The 25609-nt window shown below is 40.1% G+C and overlaps 1 protein-coding gene across 4 annotated transcripts in view; it reads right to left on the reverse strand.

Moving 5' to 3' along the window:
• Window positions 1–25609, reverse strand: part of RERE (arginine-glutamic acid dipeptide repeats) — a 216681-nt gene that overhangs the window by 170308 nt on the left and 20764 nt on the right. The window contains exon 1 of one of the 4 annotated variants that reach the window (XM_051637083.1): window positions 2373–2406. The exons of the other annotated variants lie outside the window; for them this stretch is intronic. The gene's annotated coding sequence lies outside the window, so the exon portion shown is untranslated. Of the gene's footprint in view, window positions 1–2372; window positions 2407–25609 lie in introns of those variants that run through there. 4 annotated transcript variants of the gene reach the window in all.

Genomic DNA, 25609 nt, shown 5'->3' on the forward strand with positions numbered 1-25609 from the left:
ATTAAAGTCTCATCTACTTAGCATACAAGCAATTCACTCAACCTTAGTGACAAAAAAGAGGAACCATTTCCTCAAAGAGGCATAATCACAAACAACTTTAACGAGTTGTCTGCTTACACCGGAGGCCACAGCAGAAAGGAGATAGAAAAGTATTTAAGAAACAGCCCTGGCTATTTTAAGTAAAACAAAGCACTATCAACTCTAAAACACACACAAAGGAAGTGGTAGGATACATTACGTCAGCCCTTGCCTCAATTCATAAATCCCAACCGCAAAACAAGACAAAAATCTTAACTGCTTTTCTCTGGAAACTCGTTTCAAGTGAATCCATGCAGTTTAGGTCTTAAAATACGCTATTGAACAGCCCTCGCTGATGCATCGCTTTCAAACAGCCACGGGGGAGGGGGAAATGGTGTAATCCGAGTCACTTCTATCGTGCAGCCAGATCAAATAACATCGCAAGACCTGCCTGCCAAGCCCCCAGCCTGCCAGAGCACAATGAGCACTCAAGTGCTCTGGACTCCAAACCACCTTTCACTGCTCCCAGAGATCTTTATAAAATAGTTTAAACACTACTAAATTACAGGGTTGGAAAAACAAATAAAAGCTTCTCAAATGCTGCTCCCACACAATTCTCAACTTGCTGTTAAGCATCTGAAACGCCTGTCTGGTGATAGTCACTGGGCAGGAGTATTTGAAAATGCGATTGCCTGTAAGAACAAAAACTGAGAAAAAGGCAGACTTGGTTGCACGTCTGGAACTAATTGTCTGCAGATTAACGGCTTTACATTGGAATAGTGCTCGTCTGTAGGGTTTTAAATCCAGTTTACTATAAACCGAGTTCCCAGAAGAAACATATTGGTGGAGCATCTGAAACTAGACTGCACTAGATTTTCTATTCTTCAGTTTTCCTCTACTTCATGCCTAACATTACTGCTGGTTTTTGGTTTTTAATATAATAACTCGCCTTGTCAACTGCCATTTTCCTTCGCAGACAATTAAAGCAGCCCCATATGGCTATAAGGAGGCCATCCAGGCACACAATGCCCCATGCAGCGCAGAGCCACATGTACTCCAGAGGAGCTTAAAACCCTATTGCAAAACAAAGCAGAGCTCGTTTCTTCCTCAGGAAACAAAGTGGCCAAGCGGGTCTCCTGTCGCTATCTTAAAACACCACTGAACATCGCTAAAAAAAGTTACCCCACACACCGTACCAATTAGTACTTCAAAGGCATTCCATTGTATCAAGTGCAGTGAAAAAGAACTTGAGTTCCGGAGAAGGAAAAGGCATTCCTTATCTCCTTATCTCCTTAGCTCATTTGCTCAAAAAAAAAAAAAAAAAAAAAGGAAAAAAACCCACCCAAACACCCCAGAATTAAACACAGCGCTCGGTTTAGCTTCACTGTTTATATTTAGACACAGAGGTGAAGCATTTGTTATGGAAAGAAAACCCTGCAGCCCTAAAACCTTCTGAACTTCTTAGGCCAATAAAAACTACCGCCTCACCTACCAAGTCGATCCAACTTTTTCTTTTTTCTTTTTTTTTTTTTTTTCTGAAAAGAAATGGAGCAGCCAAAAGGGGGAAGAGGGAATTTTCAGTCAAGCTTTTTCACCATCCAGGTGTTTTCTCTGTTATCATTGGCTAAGGAACAATTAAGTCAACTTTCAGAGCAACCTGAACGATGTTCCTCTTGGACACGCAGCGGGTGTGCATAAAGGCACCGGAGTTAACCAATGGGTCTGGTCTGGAGAGCCAGTCTCTGCTCCTCAGGTGTAATTTTTCAAGCAGCCCCGCGGCTCCGGGGCTTCTCCCCCCGCCCCCGGGCAGCGAGGGGTGCACCCACCGCCGGGCTGGGGCTCCGCAGCTGCCGGGCAAACACAACTCGTTTGCAATCCCAGCGGCTCCCACAGCCTGAGCCCGGCACACCCGGAGCCTGCGGAGGGAGGTGGCAGAGGGTGAGGGGGGGTGTCCGCGGCGCCCAGTGCCCCTCCGGACCCCGCGAGGAAGAGGAGGGAGCGGGAGAGCGCAGAGGACGGGAGGAAGCGGGGCCGGGGGCGACGGGAGGGCGCAGTTGGTGAACAAAAGGAGGCCCCGGCTCCTCGCCGCCGAGCAGCTGGGCCGGGGTGCGGAGCAGGCGGCGGAGCGAGCAAGAGTCCCCCGGTCCCACCACCTCCCCCCCCCCCCCCCGCCTTTTCCCGGCCCCGCCAACCCCTTCAGCAGCAGCGCGGCCGCCGGTCCCTGCCCGGCCCCGGGAGGCGGCGGCGCGGGGGGAAAAACCCGCGTGGGAGCCGCCCGGCCCGGCCCGGCCGCCCCCCGCCCCTGCCCTGCCCTGCCCTGCCCTCCCGCCGCGCCCCGCCCGGCTCTCACGCACCGGCCCGGCCCGCCGCTCCCCCGCTCCGCGCAGCCGGAGAGCCGGGCTCCTTCCCCCGGCCGCGACCCGCCTCTGCCTCCTCCCCGCTCAGCCGAGCCGGAACCGGGAGCCCCGTGATTGATGGCAGCTCTTTAATAGCGTGGTCAGCTAGAAAATGCATCTGCAAGCAAGATACGAAGGAGGCAAAGCATCCCCGGGAGTGATGAGCGGCTCACAGCCCCGAGCTGCAGCCAGGAATATTAATGCAAGCAGCCCTCCTCGCCTCTACAAACGCTGATCAACACACAGGGGGTGGGGAAAATGCAGATAAAATAGAGGGGTGGAGGGAATCCAGCCACACACGGCATTCATCCCTAAGATGGATAAGAGAGATGCCTGTCCAGTGTCACATTAGAAGACGCTTCTGCACAAGGGTTTTGTTGCAGGGTGTTCAATTAGTAAGCCATTTTGTTTAAAATCCTTTCCACGACGTCTGCCCTCCCCCCATTAGAAACAGAAATTCATCTGCTCAGCAAAACACGTTCCTTTTTAATTGTATTTAATTGGCGATTTTTTTTTAATGAATATTTATCTTTTACTACGAGTCTTCATGCAAACCTGTGACTTGTCTGAATCTCGCCATCTCCTGCACTGTTTAACACAACCATGACCTTTCAGCTGCTAGTACCAACTTAATTTTTGAGCAAAGCTTTGCTATTTCCCTTGCAGAATGAAATGCAAAACAAGTCATCTATGTAATCCATTACCCGAGGGCAAGGCAGCAGACTTTTTCCCTGCCAAGCAAATCCATTTCCATGCAGCAGTATTTTAGCTCCAAAATAAATAAGGCAGTACACCTCCTCAGAGCTGGTTTTACCAAGCCAAGTTAAAACGTAAAAAATTAAAAAAGAAAAATAATAATCCAAGTTCACAGACCCGGTTAATTAGAGCAACACCCTCAAGTTCTGTCTGCCAACCTGTTCTTTCCAGATGCTATTTGTAGTTGTCTAGTTTCCTTCTATTTATCCATAGGTATTTCTACTCACACAGGAGTCCTTCAGGAGACAAAGGTCCAACTTCAAAATGTATTCTGTACTTTCTAGAAATAGCTACCTAAAACCACTAACACAGCTGAAGTGGCTGATTAATTCTAATGCCCTTGCAAGCCTGCTATGATCAATACAAATTGAAGATGGTGTAGAGCAGCACAGGCTTCACTCCTGCAATATTCATTGTACAACAGCTTCTGAACTGGAGCCTATCTTCCAAAGAACTGGTTCAAAATAAGCTTTGTAACCGAGTAGCCGTGTGATAGCTCCAAACCTGCCAGAGCTGAAATTCAATCCTCAAGTCAGTACAAAACAACCACATTGCATTTATCCTCACTTCAATTTTCTAATCAAATGTGGCCTGACATCTGGCAAATCAGAGAAAGGAATTACTGCTCCAGTGTGTATTTAAATCAGTGTTTACTTCTAAAGACTTCCAGAAGAGCTTTCCAGCAGTAAGTTAATTCAGGCCAAGTTCCATTTATTTGCAAAATAACCTGCTTGTTGGTATTTGTTCAAAAACACCTTATCTCTTTAGGACAGATGACCCAGCCAGCTTGGATCACAAATCCTAAAAGTCAGTATATATTTAAAAAATGCACTCAAATTAAAAAAAAAAAAAAAAGTGTATCTGTAGAATTTTTTGTATCCCATTAGGATGAAAGTTGTTCAAACAGTGCAGAGAACAGCATCCAGCAGACTGAACACAGCAACAGAACTGGAGAGTGTGCTTGAATCTCACACACTGTCTTGCAAATCAGCTCCAGAATTCAGCAATGTGGTAGATGGCAGTGAAATCATCTCAAGTCCCATCTGCTTTCATAGAGCATATTGGAGATTCCTGAATGAGCAGAACAGCCACAGCATTCAATCACCCACATCAGAAACAACTGAACTTTCACTAATTGGCTTTCCTATGAGATATGGAGATTTGCCCCATTTCATACACTAAAAGAAAGAAAACAAACATGCATACAGTAAAGCCTAAAACTCCCATTTGGTAGTAAGGACTTCTGATCTTGTCTTTTGGAAATTGTAAATGATGAAAACCTTTTCTTGGTCATGAAATACACCTTTGCTAGTCACAGCATTCTAAACTTACAGCCACATTTCTTCTAATAATACCAACACTAAAAGCATGAATGTCTGAATATGGAGGGAAAAAAGTGAGTTATACATACACAAAATCCATCAAGCAACAACTATCTTCACTAGGGTCAGACAAATAGATCACAGAGAAGAAGACCTAGAGCAGGCTTGAGAGGAGAGTCCCTCAATGGAACGACTATTAACAGACCTTGCCCAACACCTTCTTGTGTTTGCTCCAGCAGTTCTCTGGTGTTCCACAATGAAATAAAGCACAATTCCACCACATGCAAAATCCAGCCCAGCTTTCCTGGCAGCCTCCGTTTATCAAAACAACCCTGTCATGTCGAGTACCATTAACAGATAATGAACTGAGACAAGGGATGCAGTTATAAGCACAGCACTCCGCATGCTACAGGCCTAAGCATGCAGCCAAGGGAGCTGGTATCTGACTTCGTTATAAACATTATAATTAAATAGAACACCTAGTTGGAGAAACATTAAGGTTGTGACAATAAACAACAGAAGCTGGAAATCTGAAAGAAAAAAAAAAATAAGGCTTTGACTTGCTGTAATTCCTGGCATTGAAAGGCACATACAGATCCAGCCAGGTACATCATCTCTCCTTACAGCCAAGAGCTGCGAAGCACCCAAAAAGTTGCAGTTTTTGGTTTTCAGCACTTTCTGTGAATACTGTAACATTTTGTATACTGTACCTACGCACTTCAGCTCATGAAAGATTGAGCACTGTGAAGTGACAGACAGTGTATCTTCAAAGGGCTGTAAAATGTGCTGCTTTCTAGACATACTACTCATAGCAAACACGAATAATTCATAACTTTGCGCAAGAGTCCTGCTGTACTTGGAGAATATGAAATACAGACATACAAATTTGAAGAATATTAAATACAGACATACTCCCTCCAAGCCACAAGATCTATCCATCAGCAGCATTCTCCACTTCTTCCAACAGAATTAGCCATTGAGTACACATAAACATCTCATCCACTGGAAAAACTGCTCCAAAGGAGCAATTTCAGGTCTACCAGATACGGATACACTTGAAACACAAACTAACCATAAACAGGCTTAATGAGATTATACAGATTAAATGGGTAAATTAACTACTTTTTTTTTTTTTTTTTTTTTTAAGAGACATCCAAGACAGAGGTCCCACGAATATCTAAAAGCAGCTCACTCTGCATCCATGCAGTTAACTCAACCAGTGAACTTATTTGAAAAGCAGGGTCAAGAACACTGTCTGGCTTGCACAAATTATACAAGAAGAAGCCCTAAAATTACATTTAAGAACACAAGGAGATGTGATCATGACAAGTGTTTTCTAAAAGCTAATTTAACACTACTTCCCAGCTTAGACAAGCAACAAGTGTAACACGTTAAACCCCTGCTAAGCTGAACCTATTTTTAAAAGGGGACTTAACACTGTCCTCAGAGCTCCACGTAAATCAAGCTCTCCCTTGGATTTGGCATTGGGTAGGGGGGAAGAGGAAGGGAGTAGGTTCAGGGAGAATGAACTAACAGCTTAATATTATTGTCACAGCACTGTTTTTCTTACATGTCACTGCATTCCAGCCCTCAAGTTTCCCTTTCTCTGTAGGTGCATATATTCCCAGCCAGACAACACCGATACCTCCAGTGAAACACAAAACCTCAAGCAGAGGCAGTTTAAGCTGAAAAGTAGCTAGAGAATTCCTGCGGCCAACGGTCAACTGAAGATTCCTCAGCAGAGGAAAGGAAAAGTAGGCTGGGCTACCAGCATGAAAGGTCACCTCTCAAATGCTCAGAACAGGAGCACTGAATATTCCTTATCCGTTTCTGTTTGTTTTCAATTCCACATCAAAGCTTCTAGGCTCTACCTGTTCCAAATACCAAGCCTTTGGTCAGGTTAGGGGTGACATTTTCTTTCTTAGCAAATAAACCACTGTTTTATTAGTATAAACACAGCTGAGAACAAATGATACTTAGGTCTTGACAAGACAGTTAATACTACCAACACACAACTTTCTTCAAACCTGCTTGAAGCTGGACAAGTCTTGTCTACACCTGTAGATCTGTGAGCACATGTGAATACACAACCAAAAGCATGTGTTTAGTCTTAAGCAGCTTCTTGCCACAGCACTAACTCAGCTAGAGTTTGCTCCTCAGTTATACGAGGGTGCTTTTCCACACTACTAAAATGTAATCTCCAAGAGGAAATTCAGGGCAATGTTATTATTGCGTCAGTGTAATCAAAAGGCCATTTCATTCTGTAATCCAAGCCTGTCTAAGGAGACTGTAACTCTGCACACAGTTAAACAGTCTTGTCCACTTCCACTCCAGCATGTGTGTACAGCAGGCTGCAGTTCCTAAAGCTCAACACATGAAGAATCCTTTTAATTTAGTGCATTACACAGAAATTTGGATCTGCCGTTTCCCTGCCTGTCTCAAATCCTCAAATGGAAACTCTACCCTTTACAGACCATGACCCTTCAAAGGCTTTTTTGTTGGGCTGGTTTTGCCTGGTTGGTTTTGGCGGGATTTGGGGGGTTATTTTTTCCCCCAGCCACTAAATACACAGCATCTAACCTAGAACCTGCTAAACCAAACTACTAACACTACCACACACTTTAGAGAACTATGACTCCTTTTCTGTACTTACGTGGTATTCAGGTTTATGTGTGAAAAGACAACCAGTCGAGCTGTAAGTCCTTACAGGTCATTCTTAAAATGTGACAGCATACCAGTACTCTGGGAAAGGAGGACACTATCAGGCACACAAAAGTCAGAGGAACTTCAACCTGATTTTAACCACCCTCAGGCCCAAGAACTCCAAGCACGGCCCTTGCTGTAACTGTCACCAACAACTGTAACGTCTGTCTCCTTTGCTACCCCTGTAACGGGTGTCAGGAGAAGGTAACACCTTTGAACCAAATTCCACCTGTCAAGAGTGGCACAAGTCCCAAACCCTCCAAAGAAAAAACTTAAACAAACCCCAAGACCTGTGCACTGATCATACTCAGTGCTTGTTAATACCACTGCTCATTATGAAGTAAAAATGCAGGTTCTCTCAGATTTCTTGTACTTACAGTTAAAAATTAATTCAAGGACAATACTCTAAAGTAGCTGCACCTCAAAAAGGACACAACTCACCTAGAAGGGCAGTATGTTTTCTTTGGGGAAAGAGAAGGGGAAAAAGTAACTCCTAAGTAACCCAAACAACATAAAAGGACTAACAACCTGAGGAATGCAGCAACTTGGCAAGATGTTTAAAATAAAAGCTTTTATGTGCATAGGTAAATATGTAAGGATGAAACATCATAAACTGAGTTGGGATATTGTGACCCAGCTACCAGGGAACAAGTGGTGAGACAAGTAACTTGAAACCCAGCTACAGTTTTCATACCACCAAATCAAAACAAACCAGGCAAGACAAATTTAAGCAAAAAAAAAGGTCATGTCTGTTAATCACAGAAACCACTTTTTCCAGTATTTCTTCCTCTTCCATTAGTTTCCTCTTCTCTGTAGGGACCAATAATTAAATACAAAAATGTTTGTAGAAAATCCCTGCCCTGGGAAACTCCAAATTACAGAATGGAACATTGTAAGCCAAGAAATATTAAAACAAAATCCAGTTGTGCTTGCCAGATTTTGTGGTACTTACAGCAAGACACCAACGTGTTCAGCAGCTTCTTGAATTTAATTACAAAGCAACACACACAACTTTAAGAAGGTATTATCTTAAAAAAATAATCAAAGTATTTGTCAAGAAAAATAAGTTGTAATTGGAAGGAAAATTTTACATAGCTGAAAATTTAATGAATGGATTTTGAAAAACCACAGGAAAAAATGTGTTTTCAACTGTACATAAAAAAGCAAACAATACAAACCTCTCAATAGATGTGTGGGGGAAGGAGGCAAGGGCAAAGCTAAAGAAAATGAGGGAGGGAAGAAGTAAGCAAATGCATCTTTTTAAACTCTATCAAAGCAATTGTAAAACAAGGGAAGTTGGCCTGTTCTTCCCTCCATTTCCAACAAAAACTAACTTTGGGAATGGAAAATTTGCTACCTCTATCAACAGCCTGTGTTATGTTTAAACTATTATAAGGCATGCTCATACTCACAAGCTGAAGGAAATGACTGCCAAATGCTTCCTTTGTATCTTCCTTCCAGAGTAAGATAGATTCTTTACCAAGAGATTTTCTCAACACACTAAGTACAGCAGAAATTGAACTAACAGATACATTAAATTTGCAGTGGATTCACAGTCTTTTATTGGAATCACAGCAGAGAGAGGAAATGTGACTACAGCTCACAGGTTTTTAGTGTCAGGATCATTTGCACATTCATCAACAGACTTTTTTAAGTGACAATAACCACAGGATGTGACCATACCTATAATAATCTTTCCCTCCAGACAAGGAGATAATCTCTAAAAACAGGAAGTTTCTACTATAGTCTTGAAAAAATGTTAACAGTTTGAAACCACATGACTCCAGTTCAGTTACATGGGGAAGAAACCCTTGATTTTCCAAAACCATAAGGGAAGATACCGAGGATATAAAACTAATTCAGGCATTGTTCTACCACAGCCCTTCAGAGAAAACACGGAGTAATGTAAAGGTTCTTAGTTTATTCCACTTCTCCTTTTCCCTCTTGAGATTCAAAAGAGTAAGCAAACAAGATTGCTTCCTTCTCACAGGAAGGAACAGTGGTTTATGTTAAGAACTGACACTTTTCCTCCATGCACTTGCACCCATTTCTCAAGAGCTTTAAAAAAAGACAACCTATCAGGATAAGAATTGCAAGCCAGTGTTAGGCATGTGTCTGTCCTGGCCATGCTACTTCCCACTAACCTGAACAAATGAGACATTTTATTCTTCTATAAAAGGTCTCTTTACACTTTGGAGGACTTTATAAAGAGATAAATTCAAAACAGTGCTGTTCAGAGTGCAACATGACCTCCCTTAAATCACACAAATTACACACGCAGTTTGTTGGACTCCGCTTATCTCAATTTGTTTTTCAAACCAACAGGGATTTACTGATGTAGGAATATTTTTCACACAGCAGCCTTCACCCACCTACACAGAAGCTCGAAGCGAGCTAAAAGGAAGCGCCAGATTTTTGATCGTTAATGTCAACCAATTAACAGCCAAAAAGGCCTTTCAAAATTATTTCACAATATTTTTCACTCTGTAGATGAAGAGGTGGCACCATTTAAGCATGCTTTACACTAACTTATCCAACGTGTAAAAAAAAAATAAATAGATCCTGCAGTATATTTTAATGTACATCAGTGCTGTGCTACTGGTCCAAACAATGCACATTTTCCTATCAGCATTTAACATTAAAATCACAAGAAGGGCTTCAAAATCCCATTCACGTAGCTGGATTCTGACTCTGAACTTCCTTTAAAATGTACAAGAAAAACGCTAGTCTTAACTATGTTGACCTTGGTTTCATCTGTAATGCACCTCCTACAGAAACACACAAATTAACTTAGTATTTTTAGGAAGGCAATACTGGCAACAAGTGACTATTTTTCACTCGGGTGACATGGCCAAGCTGCAGGATGCCATCTAGTGTCAGCCTCGTAAAAGAAACATTTTAAAACCCACTCAACACTGTAAATTCAAGCCCCAGACCACGCAGAGACTAGACTTTGCACTTGCAAATGTTAAGCCTTCAGATTTCCTCTCAAGTGTTGACAACAGCCCAACTGAAAGCACTAAGGAAAAAAAAATGTACAAGCAAGCAAGGTAACAAGATGTTATTAAATATGTTCAGTTCCCAATACAGCTAATAATTCAATTCATTAATCAAGACATAAACTAAACAACAACAAATCCAGTGTGCCAAGTGCACAAAAATCCCAAGGGACACAGCTTCTCTGCCAGGAGACACACAGAACCTCAAAGGTGTTCTTGGTTTGGTCTGTGAGCTGGTGTTTCATTCTCTTCTGAACACCATGTCTGTCAGGACCTGCTGAATTGTCATGCTAGTTTTTATCAGTAGCAGGTATACACATACACCTCACGGCTTCATTAATAAGCCTTTAATAATCGTTGTATTAAAGCTCAGTAGGCAACTTACTCATGAAGTAAAATCTGCTTCTTTGCTTTTTAAGATGTGAACACATGCCAAGGGTGGCACATCTAGAGGTGCAAACATCATTTAGAGGTTACACTGTTTCAGTTTCCCTAACACAGTCATCATTAAAGGGTCACAGCACACACTCTTCCACTTCCTTCCTGTTTATAACCTCCAGTTTCAGAATGAACGTTTTCCAATCACGTCTCCAACCCCACATGCACACGTAGCCCCACGTCCATGGAACCACACAGAGGCAACAAGAAGAACCAGACCCCTCCCTGCAAACCACAGACACACCACACATGCCTGACTTCCCTGAGGATGCCCGAGTGGGGCTCAGGTGATGACTGTAAAATATATTAATCAAGGAATTGTCAGGAGTGATCTGACAGGAAAAAAAAAAAAATCAACTCAATAAAGTCTAGAGAAGAAGGGGAACTGGAAAGCTAACTAACTAGAATCAACATCTGTATTCTCAGGCTCATTTGTAAAGCACAGTTGTTAATGGTGGTTAAATATTAACAGTGCTGCAATTTCAAGAAACAACATGAAGTATATACTGTGTAGCCTCCCTTTACAGGCATGTAAGCAATTATTGATCTGCCATTACCCAATTTACAGGGCTACAAGACATCCAAACACCACCTCCATTTACCAATAACCAGATACACAATGGATACATGTTAAATAAGTAGACCTTGCTGGACAAATGAGACTAGGAACAAGGCTGACAATCCTGTTTGATTCAGGTTTTGGAATGAATAGAGAGCCATTCACAGCCTCCACTATAAAGAAACCCATCATTATACCTCATTTTTCTCAGTTCATCCAAAGGTTGAAGATAAATACAGGAGGTGGTGTTTAAATGGAAAGATTTGGAAAACAAATAGCTCCCAGGAATATCACTATATCCATTTCAGATTAACACTTGTACTACCTTCCCTCCTTCCATCCAATGTAAGGTAGGAAGCACCATCTCTTGCTCATTAGTTTCAGAGCTTGGGTGTTTGGTTTGTTTGTGGGTTTGGGTTTTTGTAAATAACCTTTAAAATGGCTGCCTGTTGATTAAACCATTTTCATCCTTCAATGAGTTTGATTCCTATTAGTTCAGCCTGCAGAGAAGACATTGATTTTTACTATAGTCAGGATCAAGCGAAGTAACAGCTTTTCCAATTAAACAACTGCTCACCACGTTAAGTAGAAAAATATGTCCACAGCAATAATGTGCAAGTGTCCAAAGCAGTCCTTAATGCTAGCAAAACTAACAGACAGGCCAGTAATAATTTTAACCTTCAACTTAAGAAAGGAAGAAAATGGTGAGTAGTACAGACAGTTCAGTTCCTGTTAACTCTGCTGGTAAGAAGCTGTAACACTGAGAAAGGCTCAAAATTACAGACAACTCATCTTCCAGCTCTGAATTACCATCATTATACCACACAAATCACCACATTGGGCTTCAGACGACTAAAATAGAAATCACAACCAGAAATGGTCTAGTAGGCGGCTGCTGCTTTTCCTCTTAAATGAAGCTTTTATACCAAACAAATCTCTACAGTTCTTCCATTACAGCCTTTCACACAGTTGCACTATAAATCAAATCTTTTATTCCACAGTCTGCAGCTATTCCCACATTTAATAACAGACATGGGAGACAAGTTTTAATCTCCACCAGGCTGAAACAATTATTATCCTCATAACCCCTCAAGTCAGAGGTAAAAATTACAAGTTCTGTTTTACCTCACTGTATATTCAGATGGAAACAGTTACACTTTTCCAGAGGAAAAAGGCAAAGTATATTCAGTACAACAAATGAGGGGAGCCCAAACAATCATCCTCCCTAACTTTGCATGGATCAGGATGACCAGGCACTCTGAGCAGTCAAGACAAGACTTGCTTTTAAGCTGTGAAATAAATGCATCATTCCTGCCACAGAGCAGCAAAGAGAAATCTGAACAGACACTACCTCTGCAGATTTAGATATTCTCTGACTGAGAACTTAAGCTACAGCTTTAGGTGAGATCTTAAATACTTGGGGGACTTTTTATAGTAATTACGGAAACCGTTCTCACACTCAGAGGAAAACCTACTGAAAAACTACCTGAATTAAGTTATCTGGAAGCCTGTCCTATAACTATGTAATTATTGTCTGTGCTGTGTTTTCAGGTTTCAAAATACTTGCTAAAAGAAGTTCAACTGTTAACTCAGGAAGCTACTCTAACAGGAAGAGCCATGACTGAGAACAGCAACACCTGCACTGAACAGCAACACCTGGACTCCCTGAAAAGCACTTCTAATTCTCTGCCTTGGTCATATACAGCATATGTGAAATCTCAGTGGAATTTACATATTATTACATGTTTTACTACCAATTTTTATTATTCCTAGGTGCTAGAAAGGAATATTAAAAATCAGAGCCAAAGACACTGCTTCTTTCTGAGACAAAAGTCAGTATTTTACTTTCTGTCCAAGAAAGGAAGAAAATGCCATCAAGTTTGAGCCATTTCCTCCTTTTATTTATGCTCTATGAAGGCCTGAAAAGATAGTTTGAACACCCAAATTATTTAAGCCAGCATGAAAACAACAGATAGGATGTTAGAGCTCAGTGTTTTTTGGAAGCCTTGGGAAGCAATCCCTCCAGAGCTAAATAATTAAGGCACATCTTCCACATTTAACTCTCCAGGCCAAACCCATATTCATGTTTCAAATATACTGAGAGGCCATGTGGCTGGGGAGAAAGGCAGAAGGAATGCACAGCAATTTTTATTGCTTTTCTTCAGTGAAACATCATCTTGGCACGTTAAAGAATGGGAAGGAGAACACTATTGATTACGAGTGCCCTCTAGAGTCAGCTCCTCATTAATGACTGATAGCAAACGAGAATGCCCTCATTCCCTCATTGAATTTATACCACCTGCAGGTTTCTAAAAAGGAGTAGTATTTTACACAAAAGCTGGTAACAAACCTATTATTTAGCTGGAAACACAAGAGCATTTTTTAGACATCAGGGATAAATCTATTCTTTCCTAAATTTACATACTCTGTGTGTGTGTATATATATATACACACACACATATATATATATATATACACACACACACAAAGTTAAACATCCACTCCAGTCCCAGCTGGGAAGCAGGGGTGAGTGAAATAGCACAGGTCGAGTGGTGTCATATGCCTGCTAATTGTCTGCATTTCTATATCCTGCCTAAAAAAACCAAAAAGGTTCATGTTGGTCAGAGAGACCCATCATCTTTTCACCTAACAGGCACAAATTTAATATTTTTTTTAATCACTCTTTTACAAACAGCCTAACACATGCCCCTTTCTGCACAGATTTCAGCAAGTTAACTCTCTGAAGCGGTTTAAACCTTGAAATTACATTAACTCTCAGTCAATCCTATACAATGCAACTGTTTCCAGGACTCTTCCTCACTTAAAGATGAAGGTCCTTCCATCTTTATCAGCCATAAAGGGTCTTATCAGATAGTAATTTTGATCTCCAAAAGCACTTGAAGAAATCATAGAAGACTCTACCATCTAAAATGACATTCTTGATCTGATCTAACATGGGTCATGTCTGTAAGATGACCTCACAGTCATAAGAACTAGAGTTTTTATTATTTGTAAGTGAAAGACTTTAAGGCATATTATTTCTGTTAATTAAAAATTCACTTAGTTGTCAAACTACTGTTAAAAGACTTATTTCAACCTCAAATGAGGATAAGTTACTGCCTTTACCTTACTAAATTCAGGCTCCATGGCTATCCACTTTTTTTGTGAAGCAGGTCCAAGCAAAAGCTAATACTGACACAAGGAGCTATGCAGAGAGCATAAGTACGAATCAATTCAATCATTAGTGATTCACTTCATCCAAATCTGAGCCCTTGGGAAAAAAAAAAAAAAAAGAAAAAATAAACAAAAAAACAGACTGTATAATTTAATTATGTCTTTTTGTTCTGATCCTCCAAATTAAGCAGATTCACAACTGACTGAGAATAGTAAACAAGTTATGCAAGTGATTTCTAGTGAGCTGTGATGTCAACCTAAGTTCCTAATGAGGAAGGAAGGTGGTGTTTCCCTCACCACCACTCCCAAAAACTCCTCCATCTTCATTCTCCAGTCTGAGGGCCACATTTTCTGTTACAGAAGAGCAAGTAAACACACAAGGGCATGCACCTGAGCTTTACCCACATATCTCACACCAGAGATCCATCTTCTGTGTCAGAAAATCTATGATTATCCTTCTAATCTCTCTTGAAGAGGATAGCCATCCTTCATCTAAGGGGATTCAAAAAGATCTCTACAGGACCCTGCTTTTGGAAACTGGCAGTAACTCTAAGAACTCCAATGGCCAGAAGAATTCAGGGCTATCTTTAAATAACCGTTTCCTTTAACGTAAATCATAGAAAAAATGATGAGTTAAAACAAAAGTGGTTTTTACTTTTAAACAAGGTCAACATAAAGCCAAAGAGTCAGAAGAAAATAGACTGTTTCTCCAGCACACAAAGTCATTACTAGGAAAATCTGGGGGGAAAACTTTTTTTTTTTTTTTTTTGCAATATGAAGAGCCAGAAAAACTAGCCTACAGAAAGGATGTAACAAGCTTCCATCACAAACTACATTCCACTAAGATATTTGTTGCAAGCCAAGTGTTCTGCTCTTGCAATTGCCTAAATTATACAAGTCAAAAACCCCACTTCACAGTCACAACAGCTATTTCACAGCTAACAAAACCAGGCTAGGCTACTTGGGCTGCAAAAAACAATCAGAAATGCTAGCATGTGAAGTTTAACTTAGAAATTAAGCTGTGACTTCCTTGAAAACACTTTTTTTTCTTGGTTTCGATCAATATATCAAAATATAAAACTACATACGTGCCTTTTTTGCAAACAGAAACTTACACCTGGTGTGGGTGACCATGATTTACAGTAAAACCAGTTCCTGTACGCTGGTTAACATTAGGTTACCAAGCCTTAAAATATAATCATTCTGAATGTAATCTTTAGCAATGACCTGATGGAAATAAGTGCCAAACTATCTAAAACACTGCTGGATTAATCATGTCATTTGCAATATACTGGGTTTTGAGCCACAAAAGCTGTAAAATCACAGCTTTTAAAGGCCTAAATTAAGCATCACATACAGCTAATGTATCTACTGGTCTTCCTGTTCACAGCTCTATACTTCTACACATATAAAGTCTGCAGTTTTATAACAGCTGTCAGTGCAAGAAGCAATCTGGAGTTTTAAGCCTGTGCCTTCATAAATGTTTATTTACCTTTGAACATCAAAATCAACAAGTAATTGAGAAGAGCTACTATAAATAGCATCTATTGAAAGACAAATCTAGAGCCTAGGATAACTACAGATCTTTACTACATCTCTTAATATAGATTTCTTTTCCAAAAGGATCAACAGTCTGGCCACTGGTTTAGCATAAGCCATTTGTTCTGTAGAGCCACTGCTGCTCTGAATCTGAAAGTGAGCAAACTGCTGTGCACATAAAAGAAAATATTACCTGCAATTCAACTGACAGACAAGTAATCTTGGTAGCTTTCCCGTCTTTTGCTAAAGAGCATTTCCTCAGACCTTATTTCCCTTTCACTTGACCAAAATAGAAAGATTAAGGTAAGCCATTTACAGCTAGGAAAACTACCACTCATTACATGTTATTTTTAACTAGCTATACTGAATTTCAAAATTTATTCAGAAATTATGCCCCGGCTTTCAGCAGCAACATTCATGCCTCCCATAGCTAAGTCTGTGCATTTTCTCCCTCCCTTATATTAATGTGTTTATCCAACCATAATTCCATTAGAGTTACATAACACAGACAATCTTCTTAGGCACTTTATCATCACCTCACACCAAATCTAACCCACTGCACACGCACACTTGGACTGCAAAACTGTTACCTTTCTAGACTTTGCTGGCACACAGGAAACTGCCTGATGTAGAATTAAACTGACACCTTCAGCTCCTGAGCAGACCTGCTCATGTCCTTGGCCAAACTCTCAGATAACAGAACATGATCATTGCCCAGTGCCATATTCCCTCATGGACACACCCAGCATACTAACATGGAACTATCCCAACAGTTGTGGTTCTTTCTTTAAGGAGGAAAAATAATCTTAGAAACACATTTAATGTTTGTCAACTGTCTACTTCCCCTGCATACCCAACAGAGTAAATACTATTTGCAGTTATGTCTGTAATTTGACAGTAATTCCTTAATCTTCTTAAGTCGGGGCAAGCTTGTGGATCATTATGAGGTTATTTAGAAGAGCACATTTGAAGTATTACATGATGTGTACATTTTATTAAGAAAATAAGTTAACTTGAGTTTTGTATTTTGTCATTCATACACCTGAAAATAAATCAATCCTTTGGAGAGCAATAAAGAGATACACTATGAGCTATTATTGCTACGTAATCCTCTTTCACGTGGCACAGTATCTGCTAACAAGATTGTGTGGCTTTCACATTGGATCAGCAAGAATGTGACCTTTACAGACAGTTGTTCCAACTAATATTAACGCTAGTGAGATGGTCAGTGCAACAATCTTCCACATTTATGCTCCCCCACACAGCCAGCACAGGGATTAGCTTGCACTGCCTGGCACCATGTTGTTTCTTGATTGTATCAGAAAGTACACGGATGATGCCCAGAAATTACTGATGCTGCCTGTGCAACAGCAGCAAACTCCACAAGAAGCAGGATTCACCAGAACAAGCCTTCCTTTATTGGTCTTTCTGATGCCAGGCCTCATTTAGAAGGCAGAGTAAACTGGGTCTTCACTAGGCCTTTTCCAACTATTGACAGGGACCTCTGCCATTCTGAGCATAACCATTTCTGATTGTTTCACACAGCAAAAAACCTTCCACAAGTTCTGAAACTTTCTAAAAGAAAGGGAGAAGTCACTAGCTGGCACCTGACAAGATGGCTAAAATCTGATTTGCATGCAAGAATCTACATCAGTAAGAATTAGAGTTACTTATCTAAAGTTTAGGTTTTGTAAGTAATTTTGCAATGTGCTCAAGTTTCCAGAGCAAGTATCACTCTGCTGCAAATTAGAATATTTCACTTGTTCACACACTAACTGCTAAAATTAGTTTAAGCAGAAAACAGGATGTGAAACAGCAGCTACATCGATCAGCAAAAGAATTTTTTGCTAGATGTACAGTCATAATGCATTTTGTAAGTAAATTGCTAATGTTGCAGAACCCAGTTTTAGTCAAAATACTCATGTAATTACATTAATCAATTAGCTTGTAATTGCATTTTGCTATTTTTGATTCCTAAGGCTTCGCTGGGCATATTTAAGAAATGGATATTCCCCAGTTTTGGATCCTGGGGTGGGGAGGATATGAATAGCACAGTATAAAAGAGACTGAATGGTTTTAGGTATCATTATGTTTTCAAACTAAGGTTTCCCTTGAAAACAGAACATGGTCTTCAGTGTACATTGCTCTGTCATATTGGGACAGAATCTGTGTATAACTGGTGACAGTCTGAACAACTTGCATAAGAAAGGATAAAAAAACTACACTGCAACTTTCTGGTTTAAAAGTACTACTTCTGAAGGCAGAATTGAGCTTCTTAAGCTGTTCTTTCTGCCTCAGAAAGGTTCCTCCCAAATAATCACTGTAATTTTCAGGGGAGATAATCTCCCAAAATAGATATATATTTTTTAAATGGAATTGAAACCCCATTTTTTAAATTTTATTTGCACTTTGTGTTCATGTAGTGGAAAGAATGACATTTCATTAACTTTTCCTTCAAACCACCACTAGAAACACCACATAATGAGGAATATCTTGCTTCAGGATTTTGCCTAAAGATTCAAGAAACATGAGCAACTATAAAAACAAACTCATAAAACATGAGCTGAGTAGGAGAAGTTTTTTGTTGGCACAGAAAACTGGAAACAAAAGCAAACAGCCAGTCCGGCATTGATCATAAACTTTGTCTCTGTAGTATGTAACTAAACAGACAACTTTTATCTTCAGAAGCAAGACAGAGCCGAGTCCACGAAACAAGGAACTTATAATTTTGCCAAACCTCCCCAAAATGACAACCAAACTAGAGGGTTTGTTTCTCTAGGAATTGTTTTGTTTCTAAAAATAGAGATGCAGAACACCCTACACTATGAGATATCTGGTGTTTCCCCAGAAGATTCATCACCACATTGGTGACTACATGTCTACATGCATGACTACAAACCCATAAACCATATTAGAATCATTACAGTTTAGGAAAAAAAAAACAACCAAAACAAACACAATTACTGTTGATGTTACTGACCCACACCACATCCATGAAAATTCTGCTTTAAGGGATGAGCAAGCAGCAATACCAGCTGTGATAAAGTAACCTTGTTTAAGAACTGCTTTTAATGCATTTCAGCTCAATGTGACAATTTTAGTTAAGAACCAAATTACTTTGGCCTTTCAGTTGAGCAAGATCCAACCAAGGTGGATTTGCTGTGATTTACATTTCTCAGAATGCCCTGATAAGATCAAATCTCACCAACACCACCAACCATGAGATTTACTTTTTTTCACCTGACACCACAAAAGAAATCTGAGTTATTACCTAAGATAGCAATCAGGTTAGGATGCCTTTGGATGTGGTTAGCACTGACAAACTGTTGCTCCTCCCTTCAGATGTACATCTCAGCCTTTTCATATTTTTGGCTTTGTCTCACAGCTTATTAAGTATTGCAAACAAAAGCAGTTGTGCTCTTGCCAACAGACTATGACATTTTATTACAACGGATAACTGTAAAACATCAACGTGCCTAAACTGGGACTTGAACTGCAAGTGTTTCCCACCAGCTGCAGGAGGAATTTCTCTTTCCATCAGCCGCAGACACACCGTGGTGTTTTGCACAGAATTGCAGGACAGTGTTTTCATCTACCATGACAGCTGAGGTTGTGTAGATACCAAACACACAGCAAGCGTAGCAAGCGTTTCTTTTAATAAACTGCCACTGAAAAAGTATGAAAAAAATGATTCAAGCTGAGGACATATTGATGGCTACAAAATCCTCGAGGCATTATGCAGCTCACACAAGCTCATGGATCAGTGTTATTGCAGCACCAGGAGCCGTCAAAGCCAATTACCCCAGGGACTTTCCTATGGGAGAACTGGGTTCTCCGGTGCCTGCTGGAACTGTCAGAGGCTGCAGAGAGGAGGGAGTGCTGAAAATCTGTCACAGCCAATTACTGCCAATGTTTTATTTATGTCAGGATACACCTGATCAGTGAACAATAAAGCCATTTTATAAAAGATGATTACAAAAACAGAATGCACAATGGCAACAACTGGTAGAAAAATTTCATTTCTAGATAAACACAGCACGTACAGTTCCCACACAGGAGCAGGGAAAATAAATTCTCCATGCTGAGGCAGTGACACACACAGGTTTTAAAGCCTTTGACTCCAAATGTAGGTTGCTTTTTTCAAATGCCCTGACAACAGGCTGATCTGTATATAACTCGTTTTAGAGACAGCAAGATGCAAGTCAATCTGCAACAATGGATTTGAGGAATTTTATATAGAAGGAAACCAGAGAGCAGAGAGAGGAGCAGAAAACACTGACATGATATGGAGATAAGTCCCCAGAACATATTTTCTGTGCACCACCACCCTTTATTTCCATTGCCCAACTCATCTGACAATAGAAAAAGGTTATCTACAGGAAAAATACAGAAATTATAACATCCTCCAAGGCCTGAGAGCCTGCTTTGTACTTATCTATCTTCAGCTTAAAATATACTACCTGCATTTTAAAGTTAAAAAGATTCAAGTTTAAATCTGCCCTTTCACCATGGGACTCAACATCAGATCCCAAATTAAATACTGATTTGATTTGATTTTTTCCCCACAGATATATAACTATGCTCAGTTTTATCATGGCAATTTTCAACTCACTAGCTCAAGAAGAGGACATTGTCCCTAGCTGTTCTGAGTTAACAGATCAGCTTGAGCCTTGTCAGGTGAATATGCTGGTGGGGAAATGCTTCTTTAAGCAGAATTGACCTCCCAGAAGTACTGGCCACCAAGAAGGAAGCTGACCCTTCTAGGTAATTCTCTTCAATTATTTTACTGCCTTAAGTTCTGACATTTCCTATCCTCTCTGTTAAAGGACATGTCATGACCCTGTCCCCAAAGACACCACAGACACACACGCAGAGAAGGGTATAGTGACTACACCAACCACTGCTGTGAAAATGTGATGCCTGTAAGTCACCTTTGAAACAACCAACAGGCAAGTGGTCAATACAAGCTTTTTCTTAAGCATGGCCTTTTCAAGTGCCAGACCTAAACTGAGTGATACTTCACTGTTTTGTGAAGTACTTTGAAACCCATGGACAAACAGCAATATATATAATGTAAGATTTTTTTAAAAAGCAATAATCATAACAATGGGGGAAGCACCTCTTTGTTATGTTTCAATGTTCAAAATCACTTAGAATAATCTAATAATCTAATCTTCTACTCTGAAGAGCTACCACAATACTGGCTGCTGCTTCTGTTTACTCTTCAGTTTTAAAGTATAACAGTTCAACCCAGGGCCTTAAAATAACACATGTACATAATTAGAGGAAATTCAAGAGACTATTATATCATTCAAAAGGTTCCCATCTCAACAAACACTGCAAATACATTTAACCTGCTCATCATCAGGATCCAGTTTTACTTTCTCTCTAGAAACACAGAGAACTTGAACTTCTCTGACTTCTTGTTGCACGATTCTGCCAATATTATGATAGAATCCCAGACTGGTTTGGGTTGGAAGTGACCTTAAAGATCATCTAGTTCCAGCCCCCTGCCATGGGCAGGGACACCTCCCACCAGCCCAGGTTGCTCCAAGCCCCATCCAACCTGCCCTTCAACACTGCCAGGGATGGGGCAGCCACAGCTTCCCTGGGCAACCTGGGCCAGGGTCTCACTGGAACCTAACTGGAACTTAAGCAAGTATTACTGTCAACTTTATTTACAAGGAGGAGTTAACTCAAAAGCTGACTAACCAATACGCCTCGATGAATCCAAAGACACAGACACAAAGCTGAAGGGTTTGAAAACCCCATGCAAGAGATGATAATGGCTTCCCAGGTATCCCACAGCTCTACTGCAGCATGAGGCTATAAAGGCAGCAGAATTTCAGGGCAGAGTTTTACATCCTTCTGCAGCTCTTTGCTCGCTTCCTCCCACCACTGGGGAATTTGGCTACCTAAAAGCTACAGCAACATCCCAGCCAGAGTGAGGATTTAGGATGGCTTGAAGAGGCAGCTACACACTGTGGCACTCTGAAGCTGAACACAGCTCAGGAGTCACAGTGGCCATCTCCACCTGTTCCAACAGGCATCCTGAAGACACAGGAAGCCCCCAAACACAGGAAGCAAATAAGGCAAGAGAATCTATCGCACCTAACAGGAATCAACACAGGCAATCCACTGGAGTACTGGGTATGGCCTTCCCTGGAAAGCAGGCTGCAAATAATAGGCATTTCAGACCTGAAATACAAGCACAAAAGGAAAGATGCCGAGCTGAGTATTAGAGCCTTGGATTATCCTCTTCTTTCATACACCGTATATGAAATATTCTTCAAATGGCCGTTTTGTTGTCAAGTCACACATCCTGCAAGTACAGCTCCAGAATCAGAAGGCATTTTAATACAAAAACAACCCCTCTGTATAGAGTTGTGTGCACACTTCGGTGTGTTTTTTAAAATATCTGATCTGCGGCTATTAGAAAGAGATACATAGCTTACTGTTTTAATAGAGCTAAATGAAAGAGGGTCAATATTATTTTAATTTTTAAAGGTCTGTTTATGAAATGCAATCATCCTTCATTAAAAATGCAAGCTGTGCTTCACAAGAGGTTAGTGTAAATGATTCATAGTTTGATATCTCTCCAGTATAATCATCCTCTCTCAGGAGGGCCCATCAGATGCATCATCACACCACTCAAGCTGATATTATTAAAAAATACTGGCCTGTGACAAAAAACTAACACATTTTTTTTAAATCCCATCCCACACATTCTTCATTTCAGATACCTATAGATCTCCCACACACGAATTATCAGATGGTTGCCTATTTGGTTGAATTATCTGTGGCTAAAATGGAACAATCAATCTAGCCACAGTTTTCCTTTTACTATCTTTGAAAAACCCAAACAAACAGGAAAATCCACCACAATAAAAAAGTCCATAAATACACACTGCATTTGCCAAACATCTTCTACCTAAGTTAAAAAAACCCCAAACCATCAAAAAATAAAAACCAACCAAACAAAAAACAACAACACACAATCACAGAAGAAACCACCACCCCACATTCCACTCTCAATGCCATGTTAAAGGGAAAAAAAAAGACAAAAAAACCTCAAATTGTTCAAATTCACCTACCCAGCCTGAAATTTCAGTAAGATTCATACCTTTCAATAGAATAAAGAGAATTTACCTTCAACATTGGACTTCAATAAGTTCTAAAGATTGCAATCTTCAAAGTCAAGTCTATACAGCATTAAATGAAAGACCCTTCTATTTAAAAACCCTAATTGCAGCTAACCGTTTCAAAACAAGGAGCATCTGGCTAATTAGAACATGAGGTTTTCACTAATAAATTCTTAATTATTAAACTCCAGCATTCCATTTCCTTCACACAAATAAAACAGCACCGTATTATACAATTACAAACACTATGGATACACCAGTTACCAAAAACTTGTAGCACAGAAATCCCTTTTTCAAAGCTCACCAGCTGCTACATGAAAGTGCAGAGCACAATGCCCACATCACAACAATGCCTACAGAAGTGTCCCCATGAGCTGCTGTACACAGATGCATCCAGCCTTTATCTGGCTACCAGATATTTCACCTTGCTCTCTGTGCATGCATAACACAGCTCTGTTTGTACCCAATACAAGGCTATCTGTCAGTAATTTTCACCTTCATTCTTTTCTCTCCCAATATACACCTTTGAATTTAATATAACTGTGCTACCACCACCCAGCTTATTTATGTATGTGATACTGAAAATATATTTAATCAAGGCAATATTACACACTGTAGTGTCTGAGCTCCTGAAGTCCCCTAGAGAATACATTTGGTTTAGGCTTTAATACCTGACAGGGACACCTCTCCCCTAAAAAATAAAATAAAATCAGAAATATAGCAGATCTAACAGAATATTTTACAATGGAGTTGCACAGTATATGCATTCAATTGCTCCATTTCCCAGAAGATTCATTACAGTTACATTAGAAAGTCAAATCAGGCAATTCTGCAGTCTGGTGAAAGCTAGCATATGAAAGCAGGTTAATACAAAAGAATTTCATTTTAAATAGAGGACATTTAGGACTTTTAAAAGCAACATTATGATAAAAATTTCAGAGTGTTTGTTCTGGCTTCAGAGCATGCTTTTCAAGTCTTGTTTCAATGATGTAGCTGATTTTCTAAGGGAACAGGGAGGGCATGTTAGATCTCCAAGGTTTGCCATCTTAATTACCCGACTGCTTCCACAGGCTGCTAAGAATCACACTGCAGATCCTCTCTCACACAAGAGCCAGTGTCTACCTGGTAGCAACTCTTGGCTGCTTCTAAATGCATTAGTTAGCATTTAGAGAGGCTGTGTATTAACACTACCAAATCACTGGGGATTGCATTTTGGACAAAGGTGTTATTAAGTACAAGGCACAACCCATTAGAGGTTTTCTGCTTACCTTACAGCTGAAGTATTTATATATAATTATTACCCCTTATAACCTTGCCTCCATTTCACTAAGTTAAAATGCAGATAGGGAGTGTAATTATATATTAAACTAATAATGTAAGGATTGACAGGATGGAAGAAAAAATTGTTCAAAAAGGTATTAACTTTAAGAGTATAAGCTCATCTGAATGAAGACAAATAATTTAGAGTGATTCTTTACTACAAGCAAGACACCTACAAACACACAAGCCATATACACAGAGTTACAAGCAACACCCAAAAAAAAAAAGCCCAAAACCACAGAACACAAAGTAGTTGTCAACAGCACTGGCTTTGGCAGGATTAAAGATGAACTTCATGCACCCCTGCCTACGTTTAATTTAATACAAAACTAAATGCAGTCAAACACATCTGGTGCATTATTGATGGTTATCAGGATAAATGGAATTTGACATTTCACAGGAACTCATTAGATATTCTACATATACCCCAGACTTACAAAGTGGAAGACCTCCATTTGTTTCTGATTTTACATCTTCAGGAAAACATGCATTGTGTGGATAACTGAGACATCATAAAAAGGCACTTAAATGTATCAGGAACTCTCATTCCTGATCAGTATTTAGAACAAATACTTGCATCTTTTATACTGGGGGGGAGGTAACTCTTACTCTCCTTTTTCCTTACATTCCCATCACTGGAAGGCAGAGAAAGGTTCCTTAACATTGAATCATCTGATCTCCTCCCTAACAGATCTGACTTTCTTACAAGACAGACCCATTTCTTTCTTACTTTCCCTCATCGCATTTCAGTTTTTTCTCATTCATCACACCAGGCTTTTCAGGAAAAAAAAAATTTAATCATTGCCCTCCCTCCCCAAGTTGTCTAAGAGGTCATCTTTTTACCCTCACTTTCCATCTGCAGTATTATGGAAAACCTGCAAGTTAAGGTTATTAAGACAGAAACAAAACCCAAGCTTTTACTCAAGCTTAATTCAAGAATATTGTTTACCAATATCACTAGATAAATTTCTCAGTCGAGCATACAATATTGTTTCTAACAATGCAGTTAGGTTTAATTTTTTTACTATTATTTTTGTATGAATATTCACTCTGCTATTTGCATGCACTTGATTAGGTTCGTTACATTCACTATCTCTTAAATTATTCTGAGACAAACTAGAGTCCCAGAAGTACTCAGAGCCCAGCATGCTTACCTGTTATTGCCTTAATTTGAAGTGGGGGAAGAATCAAGACTCACAAGGTTTCATATCAATCTCCACTTGATCTTAAAGGAAGTAAAATA

This window comes from Apus apus, chromosome 20, assembly GCF_020740795.1.
Source record: "Apus apus isolate bApuApu2 chromosome 20, bApuApu2.pri.cur, whole genome shotgun sequence".
Classification (NCBI taxonomy): Eukaryota; Metazoa; Chordata; class Aves; order Apodiformes; family Apodidae; genus Apus; species Apus apus.